Source organism: Haliotis cracherodii, unplaced genomic scaffold, assembly GCF_022045235.1.
Source record: "Haliotis cracherodii isolate W230 unplaced genomic scaffold, xgHalCrac1.p SCAF_32, whole genome shotgun sequence".
Classification (NCBI taxonomy): domain Eukaryota; kingdom Metazoa; phylum Mollusca; class Gastropoda; order Lepetellida; family Haliotidae; genus Haliotis; species Haliotis cracherodii.
Window position 1 is genome coordinate 1,291,946 of NW_027266289.1, and position 12,486 is coordinate 1,304,431.

Genomic DNA, 12,486 nt, shown 5'->3' on the forward strand with positions numbered 1-12,486 from the left:
TCTACCTAGGCCGGCCACGGAAGCTTGACTGTTGTCGCCACTACCACCACTGTACCTCTGATTCCTGACCTAGGCCCGGCTAAGTAGCTTGACTGCTGTCGCCGCTACCACCACTTTAACGCTGATTCCTACCTAGGCCCGACTCAGTAGCGTGTTTGCTGTCGATGCTACCACCACTGTACCCCTGATTCCCTACCTAGGCCCGACTCAGTAGCTTGATTGCTCTCGATGCTATCACCACTGTACCCCTTATTCCCTATCTAGGCCGGCCACGGAAGCTTGACTGTTGTCGCCACTACCACCACTGTACCTCTGATTCCTTACCTAGGCCCGCTAAGTAGGTTGACTGCTGTCGCCGCTACCACCAATTTACCCCTGATTCCCTACCTAGGCCCGGCTCAGCAGTTTGATTGCTGTCGATGCTACCACCACTGTACCCCTGATTCCGTACCTAGGCCTGCTTCAGTACCTTGACTGCTGTCGCTGCTACCACCACTGTACCCCTGATTCCCTACCAAGGCCCGCCTCAGTAGCTTGACTGGTGTCGATGCTACCACCACCGTACCCCTGATTCCCTACGTCGGCGGGCCTCGGAAGTTTGAATGCTGTCGATGGTACAACCACTGTACCCCTGATTCCCTACCTAGGCCCGCGGCGGAAGCTTGACTGCTGTCGCTCCTACCATCACTCTACCCCTGATTCCCTACCTAAGCCTGCCTCGGAAGCTTGACTGCTGTGGATGCTACAACCACTGTACCCCTGATTCCCTACTTAGGCCCGTCTCAGTAGCTGACTGTTGTCACCGCTTCCACCACTGTACCCCTGATTCCCTACCTAGGCCCGCCTCAGTAGCTTGACTGCTGTCGCTGCTAACACCACTTTACCACTGATTCCCTACCTAGGCCCGCCTCAGTAGCTTGACTGCTGTCGCCGCTACCACCACTTTACCACTGATTCCCTACCTAGGCCCACCTCAGTAGCTTGACTGCTGTCGCCGCTACCACCACTTTACCGCTGATTCCTACCTAGGCCCGACTCAGTAGCTTGATTCCTGTCGATGCTACCACCACTGTACCCCTGATTCCGTACCTAGGCCTGCTTCAGTACCTTGACTGCTGTCGATCCTACCACCACTGTACCCCTGATTCCCTACCAAGGCCGGCCACGGAAGCTCGACTGGTGTCGATACTTCCACCACTGTACCCCTTATTCCTTCCTAGGCCCGACTCAGTAGTTTGAATGCTGTCGATGCTACTACCATTGTACCTCTGATTCCCTACCAAGGCGGTCCTCGGAAGCTTGAATGCTGTCGATGGTAGCACCACTGTACCCCTGATTCCCTACCTAGGCCTGTCTCGAAAGCTTAACTTCTGTCGATGCTACCACCACTGTCCCCCTGATTCCCTACCTAGGCCTGACTCGAAAGCTTGACTGCTGTCGATGCTACCACCACTGTACCCCTGATTCCCTACCTAGGCCTGCCTCGAAAGCTTGACTGCTGTCGATACTACTACCATTGTACCCCTGATTCCCTACCTAAGCCTGCCTCGGAAGTTTTACTGCTTTTGCCGCTACCACCACTGTACCCCTGATTCCCTACCTAGGCAAGCGTCGGAAGTTTTACTGCTGTCCCCGCTACCACCACTGTACCCCTGATTCCCTACCTAGGCCCGTCTCAGTAGCTTGACTGTTGTCAATGCTACCACCACTGTACCACTGATTCACTACCTAGGCCGGCCTCAGTAGCTTGAATGCTGTCGATGCTACCACCACTGTCCCCCTGATTCCCTACCTAGGCCTGTCTCGAAAGCTTGACTGCTGTCGATGCTACCACCACTGTACCCCTGATTCCTTCCTAGGCCCGACTCAGTAGCTTGAGTGCTGTCGATGGTACCACCACTGTCCCCCTGATTACCTACCTAGCCAAGCGTCGGAAGCTTGACTGCTGTCGCCGCTACCACAAATATATTGCTGATTCCTACTTGGCCCGCCTCAGGAGCTTGCCTGTTGTCACCGCTACCACCACTGTACCCCTGATTCCCTACCTAGGCCCGCCTCAGTAGCTTGACTGCTGTCGCCGCTACCACCACTGTACCACTGATTCCCTACCTAGGCCCGCATCAGTAGCTTGACTGCTGTCGCCGCTACCACCACTGTACCCCTGATTCCCTACCTAGGCCCTACTCAGTAGCTTGTTTGCTGTCGATGCTACCACCACTGTACCCCTGATTCCCTACCTAGGCCCGACTCAGTAGCTTGATTGCTCTCGATGCTATCACCACTGTACCCCTTATTCCCTACCTAGGCCGGCCACGGAAGCTTGACTGTTGTCGCCACTACCACCACTGTACCTCTGATTCCTTACCTAGGCCCGGCATCAGTAGCTTGACTGCTGTCGCTGCTACCACCACTTTAACGCTGATTCCTACCTAGGCCCGCCTCAGTAGCTTGTTTGCTGTCGATGCTACCACCACTGTTCCCCTGATTCCCTACCTAGGCCCAAATCAGTAGCTTGATTGTTCTCGATGCTATCACCACTGTACCCCTTATTCCCTATCTAGGGCGGCCACGGAAGCTTGACTGTTGTCGCCACTACCACCACTGTACCTCTGATTCCTTACCTAGGCCCGCTAAGTCGGTTGACTGCTGTCGCCGCTACCACCACTGTACCCCTGATTCCCTACCTAGGCCCGGCTCAGCAGCTTGATTGCTGTCGATGCTACCACCACTGTACCCCTGATTCCGTACATAGGCCTGCTTCAGTACCTTGACTGCTGTCGCCGCTACCACCACTGTACCCCTGATTCCATACCAAGGCCGGCCACGGAAGCTTGACTGCTGTCGATGCTACCACCACTGTACCCCTGATTCCCTACCAAGGCCCGCCTCAGTAGCTTGACTGGGGTTGATGCCATCACCACTGTCCCCCTGATTCCCTACGTCGGTGGGCCTCGGAAGTTTGAATGCTGTCGATGGTACAACCACTGTACCCCTGATTCCCTACCAAGGCCCGCGGCGGAAGCTTGACTGCTGTCGCTCCTACCATCACTCTACCCCTGATTCCCTACCTAAGCCTGCCTCGGAAGCTTGACTGTTGTGGATGCTACAACCACTGTACTCCTGATTCCCTACCTAGGCCCGTCTCAGTAGCTTGACTGTTGTCACCGCTACCACCACTGTACCCCTGATTTCCTACCTAGGCCCGCCTCAGTAGCTTGACTGCTGTCGCCGCTAACACCACTTTACCACTGATTCCCTACCTAGGCCCACCTCAGTAGCTTGACTGCTGTCGCCGCTACCACCACTTTACCGCTGATTCCTACCTAGGCCCGACTCAGTAGCTTGATTGCTGTCGATGCTACCACCACTGTACCCCTGATTCCGTACCTAGGCCTGCTTCAGTACCTTGACTGCTGTCGATCCTACCACCACTGTACCCCTGATTCCCTACCAAGGCCGGCCACGGAAGCTCGACTGGTGTCGATACTTCCACCACTGTACCCCTTATTCCTTCCTAGGCCCGACTCAGTAGCTTGAATGCTGTCGATGCTACTACCATTGTACCTCTGATTCCCTACCAAGGCGGTCCTCGGAAGCTTGAATGCTGTCGATGGTAGCACCACTGTACCCCTGATTCCCTACCTAGGCCTGTCTCGAAAGCTTAACTGCTGTCGATGCTACCACCACTGTCCCCCTGATTCCCTACCTAGGCCTGACTCGAAAGCCTGACTGCTGTCGATGCTACCACCACTGTACCCCTGATTCCCTACCTAGGCCTGCCTCGAAAGCTTGACTGCTGTCGATACTACTACCATTGTACCCCTGATTCCCTACCTAAGCCTGCCTCGGAAGTTTTACTTCTTTTGCCGCTACCACCACTGTACCCCTGATTCCCTACCTAGGCAATTGTCGGAAGTTTTACTGCTGTCCCCGCTACCACCACTGTGCCCCTGATTCCCTACCTAGGCCCTTCTCAGTTGCAGACTGCTGCCGATGCTAACACCAATGTACCTCTGATTACCTACCTAGGCCGGCCTCAGTAGCTTGAATGCTGTCGATGCTACCACCACTGTCCCCCTGATTCCCTACCTAGGCCTGTCTCGAAAGCTTGAGTGCTGTCGATGGTACCACCACTGTCCCCCTGATTACCTACCTAGCCAAGCGTCGGAAGCTTGACTGCTGTCGCCGCTACCACAAATATATTGCTGATTCCTACTTGGCCCGCCTCAGGAGGTTGACTGCGGTCGATGGTAAAACCACTGTACCCCTGATTCCTACCTAGGCCGGCCTCAGTAGCTTGACTGTTGTCGCCGGTAACACCACTTTACTACTGATTCCCTACCTAGGCCCGCCTCAGTAGCTTGACTGCTGTCGATGCTACCACCACTCTACCCCTGATTCCCTATCTAGGCCTGTCTCGAAAGCTTGACTGCTGTCGATGCTATCACAACTGTCCCCCAGATTCCTTCCTAGGCCCGACTCAGTATCTTGACTGCTGTCGCCGCTAACAAGACTGTATCCCTGATTCCTACCTAGTTCTGTCTCAGTAGCTTGTCTGTTGTCACCGCTACCACCACTGTACCCCTGATTCCCTACCTAGGCCCGCCTCAGTAGCTTGATTGCTGTCGATGCTACCACCACTGTACCCCTGATTCCCTACCTAGGCCCGCCTCAGTAGCTTGACTGCTGTCGATCCTACCACCACTGTCCCCCTGATTCCTTCCTTGGCCCGACTCAGTAGATTGACTGCTGTCGATGCTACCACCATTGTACCCCTGATTCCCTACCGAGGCCTGTCTCCGAAGTTTGAATGTTGTCGGTGCTACCACCACTGTACCCCTGATTCCCTACCTAGTCCCGCCTCAGTAGCTTGACTGCTGTCAATGCTACCACCACTGTACCCCTGATTCACTACCTAGGCCGGCCTCAGTAGCTTGAATGCTGTCGATGCTACCACCACTGTCCCCCTGATTCCCTAGCTAGGCCCGCCTCGGAAGCTTGACTGCTGTCGATGCTACCACCACTGTACCCCTGATTCCCTACCTAGGCCAGCCTCGGAAGCTTGACTGCTGTCGCCGCTACCACCACTGTACCCCTGATTTCTACCTAGGCCCGTCTCGGAAGCTTGACTGCTGTCGCCGCTACCACCACTGTATTTTTTGTATTTGATACTGACCACTGCCATTATGTTATATACTGCCATTGCATACTGTACCCTCACTATAGTATTTACTGCCATTGTACTTGTTGTGCAGTGATTTCTTTTGACTTGTGAACCTACTTATTTTTTTAATACATTTGTTGATTGTCTACTACTTGTTGGTTGTTTGTTGGTTTCACCTTAAATTCTTTTACGTACAGTTTTCTGGGTGAAAATATCGTTTCAATTTTACAATCAACACGCAATTACTCCTCTTCTAACATCTATACACAACACTGTTCATGGTACAAAGTCAGTCTGGTAATATGAATACCGATAACAGAAGGTCCATTGGGCAATCACAATGTCATGTCAAAACGACCTCGGCAGTACAAAACATAGCGAGCCGGAGGCGAGTAGAAGAAAACCCTACGGTGGACGCATGAAACCCCATGTACACCGAGTGATTCTGCTACAACGAATATATCTCACCAAGATGTTCAATATGACACTGTAAAGACATTAAAGCAAATTCAAAATCGATAGAAAACAGCTGTTCGTACACCAACCTTCTAGAATTATCTAGACTGGTTATTTTTCCTACTTTTCTTGGCCTGTCATCACGTGACGATATGCAGTGGGATGTCCACACAGTGACAAAATGAGTCGGTACCATTGAGGGTGTTTATTCAGCGGCAAGCACAGGATCCAAAACGTATACAGGCCTATAGCGAACTGGTATACATAAAACTAGGATCATCATCCGGAAGGAATATCTTAAATACTGAAGCCATCAGTTGGGGTCTACATCAGTTACAATCAATTAGTCATGAGCTTTCAACACGCAAACTAATATCATTACATTTTTCCATGATGTACATGTTAGTGTTTATCTATTTTGTGTTCTGACCGACATTGACTTGACCTTTCATTTTAACGAAAGCGTTTTCTCTTGCATCCCTGGATAAATTGGGAGAATTAAATAGCTCGTTCTTGAGATGAATAACAGATATTTTGCTGGACTTGTGTGGCGTTAGGGAACGAATGAATGAATAACCTGCACAGGTCGTGTCGCAAATGTCGGTTACACATGTCGGTTAACGCAGGTCGAGTAGCAAATGTCGGTTAACACACGTCGGTTAACGCAGGTCGGGTAGCAAATGTCGGGTAACACACGTCGGGTAACGCAGGTCGGGTAACACATGTCTCTACATGGATGGACTTACTTCACATGTTCACAACGCTGCATTTCGAGAGAGGCACGTAGGCGCCCAGTCCTATCAGTTAAATAGATTAGCTTTAGAATGCCGAATCCGGTAATATTTACCCTTTCAGAAAACAAACGGAATGTAATCATTATGTCTCTCTCTCTCTCTCTCTCTCTCTCTCTCTCTCTCTCTCTCTCTCTCTCTCTCTCTCTCTCTCCTACCCCATCACTATCCGTACCCCTTCTCTCCGCTACACACTGATTCTCTAATGCACGTATATGACGTCACATGTCACTTTGTGGGTGGTTGAAAACGAACTGTAACCACTCAGAAATATCACAGCCGTCTTCGTTGATATTTACAGTTAATTCATCTCGGGCAGTCACACCGTAATTCCTCGAACATTATATGTTTTTGTCACTTTGAAGATTTTATCACTTACCTTGGCGCTAATGGATATCCTCTAAAAACAGTACATGTCAACCAAAATGGCGGACACCGCCTCCCAATTGAGATAACACTTCACATGCAGTGTGTGACGGCCTCGTGATATGCGCCTTTACACTACAACTGGTTTGTACCTGCAGTTCTAGAGATAACAGTGTCAACGCATGAGGCCCTTGCCTGTGCCAGACAGAAATATATCCATGGTCTATTTGTTCATGAATGCAAGTCATGTTTATGTGCGGATTGTTTTGACTGTTGTTTCTGGTGTCCCCCGCCGTGATATTCCTAAAAGCGTCGTAAAACTATACTCACTCACTCTCTCTGCTATTACTGGGTCTGTCACGTCTATAATTAGACGAGTCAAAAACGTCAGTGGTTGATATTATGAGCAACGTCCCACGTGGTCAGCAAAGATCACTGGTGACCTGATGTAACCTGACTCCCCCCGTAGTCGGGTGTGTGATGATAGACAACCTACCAAGTCAGTCGTCATCTCTACCGACCAGCATAGATTACGGGGGACCTGATGTAACCTGACTCCCCACGTAGTCGGGGTGTGATGATAGACAACCTACCTAGTCAGTAGTAATCTCTACCGTCCAGCATAGATCACTGGCGACCTGATGTAACCTGACTCCCCTCGTAGTCGGGGTGTGATGATAGACATTCCACCAAGTCAGTGGTCATCTCTACCGTCCAGCATAGATTACTGGGGACCTGATGTAGCCTGACTCCCCACGTAGTCGGGGTGTGATGTGATAGACAACCTACCAAGTCAGTGATCATCTCTACCGTCCAGCATAGATTAAAGGGGACCTGGTGTAACCTGACTCACCACGAACGTACTTGATCATAGTTACATTGCATTTAAGTCGGACTATTAAATAAAAACAATGTTTCCTATAATTTATATTAGTTTCGATATCGTATATAGCAAGTACGTTCACCGACACACGGGGAAGATCAAAGAACGGATAATGATTTGTACTTTCGATGCAATGAAGTACGGCAGTAGTTACGTCAAGCTATCTAGGTTAAAACATGTCATGTTTCGATAAATGACCTCGGAAATAGAAATGGTTAAGCTAACACGAAACTTGTGATTGTTTTCACTGTTTTATCAGAGAAAATAAACTGTGTATGCCCAATACTTGGCTGGGTGAACGAAATGCCGGCACAACATGCACAAGACTGTTATGTCAATAAGACTTTATTAGCAGTGTACACAGGGCCACAGCGATCACCCGTCACAACCAGTACCTGATAAGACAGGTCAAGTTGACATGGACTGTGTTACATTAAATTACATGTGACATTGAGCAACTATTTAACTAAAAGTGACACAACCATTTCCATAATCATACACATCCTACATTGTATTCCGACAATATTATAAATGTATGAATAATAATTATAATCCATTTATATAGCGCTGTACTCCATGCACAAGCAAGCTCTAAGCGCTTAGACATTTATTACCCAGGTCAATGGATCAGTGTGCACTCAACAATCATTCTCAGCTCCCTGGGGAGTATACAACCCAAGCTGTCTGTTAGGCTCTCGAAGGTTAAAATCCACATTGCCATTTCATCCTACCGGGTACCCATTCACTGCTTGGTGAACAGAGGCACAATCTTAACAAATTCATTTGCTAAGGAAACTTAATTGTGTGGAAACATCACACGTGCTGCATGTGCTTCAGTGTGAGGCAGGATCCTAGAAACTCTCAGGAGCCAAGCTACGGAACGCAGTCACCCTTCCAAGGACTCTCCGCGACCGACGTTGCTTAACTTCACCTGATTTGTGACATTTGGGTTGTGCATGCGAAGACGTGAATCACTATCAAATAGTAAGGATATCAGGTGTTCGCAATCAAAGGGGCGTACCCTGCCCTATCGATGCATCTGATATCTTCAGAGAGTGATAACAAACTGGTAGCTGTGCCGTGTCTCCAGATATGTTATAGGGCGAGTAAACTGGATCGCATGCAGGTTGATACACGTCATCGATCCCAATTGCGTGGACCGATGCACATGATGTCAGTGTCAAGATTATTCCACTTATATAGCGACGTGCATGTACGTGTGTTTGTTTGTGTGGCTGCTTGTTGTAGTCCGGACTGATGCAGATTTATAGTGCTAGCCCACTGAAATACCATGCCGCAGTTTAACATGAATACCCTACTCAGACACTGTATACTGACTCCGAGCTGACAAGTCCTTGTTTTAGCCCCTTAATGTCGAGCGCCAGACAGGGAAACAACAAGTACCATCTTTTAACGTCTTTTGGTATGACGCGGTCGGGGATCGAACCCCGGACCTTCCGTTCTCCGGGCGGACACTCTACCACTAGACCACAGAGGCGGTCTGACCCCATTGTGAACCAATAAACCCGGAAGTGATGCTTGAATCTGAACCAACGATAACCGAATCCTGACACAACTAAGGGATACAACAAAGGGCGCCAGGGTCTGTACATATATCACAAGAAAGAAACAGCTTGAACAAAAAAACCCATCTAAGACAACAACTACAGTGCCACGTGATGCAAGATAAACTGCAGATGTCACACATCGAAAGTGAAAGTGTTTGAGCCAACACAACAACACTATTTCATGTCGCTCACATCTATTTCATAGAATGTAGGTTTCTAAAGAAACACAATCACAGGGCCCATCTCCTTTGCATCAATTTCATGGTATATCTTTTCCGGCTCGGGTTCCTCATTGTCTCCCGGTTGTGGTACCTGCTTGTCATCCATATCTCTCTCCTGTGGACCTTCTCTGCAGAAACAAGACATTCTTTCAGTGACTTCAGTGACTAGTTTGGGTGCATTTCTAGTCAACATTCTACAAGAATCCCCATCAGTTATTACCAGATTGTATCAACCATACAACCTTAAAAGGATTGGTTCTAGTAAAAACTATAACGTTTTACTGATATTGGTACATTCAAGACAAATACGTTTTACCGGAAACAGAAATATCCTGGGATTCGAACCAACTTGTTCCAGATCCTGCTCAACTAAAGGACGCAGTTGTGATATTTAGACCATCTGAAAAGTAATGCAATGCGACCATTCTTTTCAGACTTTTTGGTATTAGATATCCTTAAAGTGATACACTTGAGTGCCATTTTGGAACAATATTTCACAGAGTATCAGCTTCCTATTGGAAGACATACTGAGATGGCGCAGATCCTGGTCATTTTGGATACGAAGATGATACTCACAAACCGAGGCCCATAAGCTAAGTGATGGAAAAACACTGTTACCAGGAAGTAATAACATCATGAATATATACAGTAGTTGTGTTATATGTGTTTTGTAAAATCGCATAGACAAAACATGTTCTTCTCATTGGAGCCGACTACATGTGTAGTTTACAAAGAGTAACCTGGCTCATCGAGCCCCTGAACCTATATTGTCAGATTTCATGTTGTCCATTGCATGATTTTAACCTTAATATAGCTGTAACACTTCGACTGTCCGGTCTGATCTGCCTGTATATACTTACACCACGTGGTACGGTCTGTATGAGAGAAGGCACAGAAAGGGCAGCCTACTGTGATTATTTCTCATGGATATTTACACATCCTCACCCTTACCTTGGCATCGCCACACGCTTGCGGCAACAGATCCTCACTGACACCATGCTGCCTACCACCAACAGAATTAACGATGTCGATAAGGTGGCTATCTGTATACCGCTGGTGTCCTCTGTCAAATATAAAGAAATAGGTAAATAGGAATATAATATTACACATTCAACTGAACCGATTACAGATTTAAGCCACAGGTTGCATTGTACTATTATAGTTACCTTGGTTGCAGTGTTCCACTTTCAGGCACTCCGCTACAGAACAGTTGAATGTACAGGTAGAATCACACCTCCGTCCAGTCAGGTGGCAGCCTATGGTACAGGTGCCAGTCTTCTGATCACAGACACCATCAAAACACACTCCACACGTGTTCTGGCAGACTCCACCATAGAAGCCACGTGTACATCCGTCTGTACACTTCCCGCTGTCCGAGAGGCAAATGCTGTGAAAGCAGTTGACAGGGCAGGGTTTACAGTCTGCCGAAGTGTCCAGGTACACAACCATCTACACAGTCACCTGTAGACTTGCATCGTTTCTTGGTGCAGTTAGGGCTGCATGGAGAAGAGCACTGTTGACCATGCCAGCCCTCTTCACACCCGTGGATACAATCCCCACTGTCTCTGTGGCAGTGACGTAAACCAGCCTTGGATGTCTGTAGAGGCTTGCTGGTAGAAATGTTGGAGTCCAGTCCGCATTGTTCACTGCAATTCTTGTCGCAGAAAGTGCCATAGAATCCAGGAAGACAGCCCTCTGCGCATCCATGTGCACACGATCCTAGGCAGTGATCACAGGAATATGCACAGTTTGGACCAAAATATTCAGGGTGACATGACTTGCACAATCCTGTCAACCTGTTGCAGGACTTACATCTACTTGAACAAGTCTTACAGTCAATCCCGTAGTAGAGGTCTACACACCCAGACACACAGGAGGAGCCCAGCTGACAATATCCTCCATCACATCCACCTGGACATGCTGCACAGGTACCTCCTGGACTGCCACAGCGTATGCTGCACCCAGGACCTTGATATCCAGGGACACAACCCTCAGTGCAAGCACCTGAGCCAGAGCTTGACAACTGGCATGAGCGGTTTCTGCAGTTCTTGTTACACATGGACCTGCATTTCCTATCAAAATAGCCAGTGTCACAGTCTGTGAGGCAACGTCCTGTTCTGTCACAGTCTGAACAGTGCTGGTTGTCCTTGCACTGGTCCCCTTAAAAATGATTGGAAACTATCTTTACTTCTTCTTATTTGACATGCATGCAAAAATATTGTAATGTAATCGATATCATTTAATCATTAATCTTATTAATTTCTTTCCTTGAAATTACACAAACATAACGTATGACATGGTAATGTGTTGTGTTCTAATGGGGTGACATATGGTATGGAGTGACCGTTTAAAGCAATGACCTCGAGAAAGAAGAATAAATGGTTTATCGTTTTACCTTCAGCAAACAGAACCAGAGATGCAAGACACAGAATCAGCAACACAGTCATGGTTCTTCTGAAAGGAAATAGATAACAGTACATGACCCTGTACATGTCCATACATGAAACATCAGACACACTTGTCATGCGCTGTACGTAAAGAAGACAAAGATATCAAGATAAGGTTGATCCTACTGATTTGTGTGGTTTAAATGCTTTCAGATGCGCTATTTGATTCCCCTATACACGGAATAAGAATCACACTTGATACTCCTTTTAATAATGCACAGTTTCCTTGTGGTTACCCTGCGGCATGTTAACCTGCGGCAAGGAATGTCAGTGTCCTAGCACCATGTAACCGTCATAGTTTGTATAAACAACCACACACACCCGCGCTCAAGCATGCATGTATGCGCGAATCTATACTCATTTGCGTAGATTGATGCTTATGATGCTAATCACTGGATTCTCGGGCTCAGGCTATTATTTACAGACCGCCGTCATATAGCTGGAAAGTTGCTGAGTTAGGTGTTTAACAACAAACAAACAAACAAACAAACACACAAACAAACACTATGTTTTGGACAGGTTATTTTCTTACTGTCATAACGTGATAATATGCAGTTGGTTGTCCACACAATGACAAAATGAGTCGGTAC

At 48.1% G+C, this 12,486-nt stretch overlaps 1 pseudogene; it reads right to left on the minus strand.

The window, feature by feature from the left end:
* Positions 1 to 9,444: 9,444 nt before the first annotated feature.
* On the minus strand, positions 9,445 to 11,896 carry LOC139477244 (multiple epidermal growth factor-like domains protein 10; annotated as a pseudogene).
* Between the last annotated feature and the right edge of the window lie 590 nt (positions 11,897 to 12,486).